General features: G+C 34.0%; 1 protein-coding gene across 1 annotated transcript in view; it reads right to left on the reverse strand.

Annotated features, from left to right (window-relative positions):
• The window catches only part of ETFDH (electron-transferring-flavoprotein dehydrogenase), a 43,243-nt gene that overhangs the window by 30,568 nt on the left and 10,269 nt on the right, over positions 1–2,406 (reverse strand). The gene's annotated exons all lie outside the window — the stretch shown is intronic.

Below are 2,406 nucleotides of genomic sequence, written 5' to 3' on the forward strand. Positions count from 1 at the left end.
TTTTTTAAAACATTTTTGTTAAAAACTAAGACACAAACACACACATTAGCCCAGGCCTAAACAAGGTCAGGAGCATGAATAATCACGGTCTTTGACCTCCACATCTTGTCTCATTGGAAGGTCTACAAGGAGCAGTTATCTATTATAACAATGCCTTCTTCTGGAATACCTCCTGAAGGACTTGCCTGAGCTGTTTTACAGTTAACTTTTTTTTTTAATAAGTAGAAGGAGTACACTCTAAAATATTGATAAAAAGTATAATATAGTAAATACATAAACTAGCAACATAGTTGTTTATTATCAAGTATTATGTACCATATATAATTGTATGTGCTATACTTTTATACAATTGTCAGTGCAGCATGTTTGTTTACACCAGCATCACCACAAACATGTGAGTAATGCATAGCAGTATGACATTTTGAAAATGATGTTCTGGAAGATGTCACTAGGTGATAGGAATTTTTCAGCTCCATCACTCTCTATGGGACCACTGTCATATATGCTGTCTGTCACTGCCTGAAATGTATGTGGTACATGAATATAGCAATATATATTTGTAAAGCCATAAAATATTATTAAATACTTCTAAACTATCATCAATAATATAATATTCTCCTCCACAAAATGATACAAAGTATCTAGAAAAGTCTCATAAGTGTTACACAAATTACTTACCTTCCCATCGTTTGTCCTTATCCCGGGGATAAATAGTATAGTGAGTAGTAATTCGAGGTACAGGAGAAGTTGAAGACCATCTTGTAGCACATAGAGGTAGATAATTTTTCTTAATTTTTAAGGCATGAAAGCACTGATAAGCTGCACAAAAAATATGAGCATTATCTTTTTCTTCATTTAGTTTTCCCTAGGAGTAGACTGAAAAAACATATAAACTGAATGATTATACTTGATGAGGGATATAAACTGAAATAGACTGTACTATTTCCTACATGAACAATTCAGTTAGCTTTTCCTCATCAAGCAATGTTTTCAAATCTTAAATATTTTAAAACCATCTAATAAACAAATTTATTCAATTTAGCTCATGTCAGGCTTAAACTATGATAAAATGATCATATGACTAGTCATCTACACCAGACACTATTGAGAGTAATGGGGAAGAGTATTAACAATTATGTTGGGTCAACATAAGGGCAAACTGGGTTTTATGGAAAGCTTCTTTTTTAGGTAAGTTGATTTACCCATATAGTATCTTCTGAGATCCTTAAAAATGTATATATTTTGAGTCAGCAAACAGTATTTTATGGAAATAAATAGAAGTGTGCAAAGATTCATCTGCAAAAATGTACATTAAACCTTCTCTGTTGTCCTCAAACCTTCAACTCCACCTCCTCTTTCTCTTACTCAGCGCAGATACCCTCACATCAAACCTCATAAAGACAGAAGTAATTAGATGGGAACTCTCTCAATTCTTTGTTAACTACCTCCAACGTAATCTGTATTTGTACCCATACTGTGTTCATTCCTTCAGTTTACAACAGAAGAGACAACTTTTCTTCTTAATTCTTCTGCCTGGATGATGAGACTTATCTCTCTCATCTTCTTAGGGACATTCCTCCATCTGATATCCTGCCTTCCTCCTGCATCTTCAATTTCTGACTCCCTTCTCTGTCTCTGTTCTCCTTGATAATCCTTCCTATCATAAAAAAAAGAACAGAGAATCCCCCTATAAAACCAGTCCTGGCAGATATAAAAACTTATATTTGAAGCTATAATAATTAGAAATCTGTTATAGAAGGAGGGTTAGAATAATAAAAGGAACAGAATAAAGACCTCAGAAATAGAATGCACATAGGGATTTGGTATATGATAAAGATGCCATTTCAAATCAGGAGGAAGAGATGGTTACTCATTAAATGGTGCAGAGATAGCTAGAAAAGCCATCTGGAAAAAAGTATACCTTGCTCCTTTTGTCAAAATGAATTCCATTTGATCAAAGGTGTTAACAGAGCAACTCAAAGTATAAAAGATTATGGTAAGATAGCCACAAATTCTTTGACCCTCCTCTCTTTGAGAGTGGGCTGGACTTATTGACTAGCTTTTGACAGTAGATTGTGGAAAGAATAAATATTAACTTTACAGTAATATGGCAGACACCACTTTAACTAAGTGATTAAGTTTAACATTACCAAAAGTAAGACATATTGACTCCCTGATATGATGTGATGAGAATAGTTTTTCACCTCTGTGGTACAGATTCCCTAATTCTTTTTTTAATCAAAAATTTTTTTTATAGAAATGGGGTCTTGCTATATTTCCCCAGCTGGTCTTGAACCCCTGACCTCAAGCTAACTTTCTGCCTTAGCTTCCCAAAGTGCTGTGAATACAGACATGAGCCAAATCTTTAATCTGATCTTCCCCAAATCTTTAACCTCAGTCTAATCA

Source organism: Propithecus coquereli, unplaced genomic scaffold, assembly GCF_000956105.1.
Source record: "Propithecus coquereli isolate 6110/MARCELLA unplaced genomic scaffold, Pcoq_1.0 Scaffold376, whole genome shotgun sequence".
NCBI classification, from domain to species: Eukaryota; Metazoa; Chordata; class Mammalia; order Primates; family Indriidae; genus Propithecus; species Propithecus coquereli.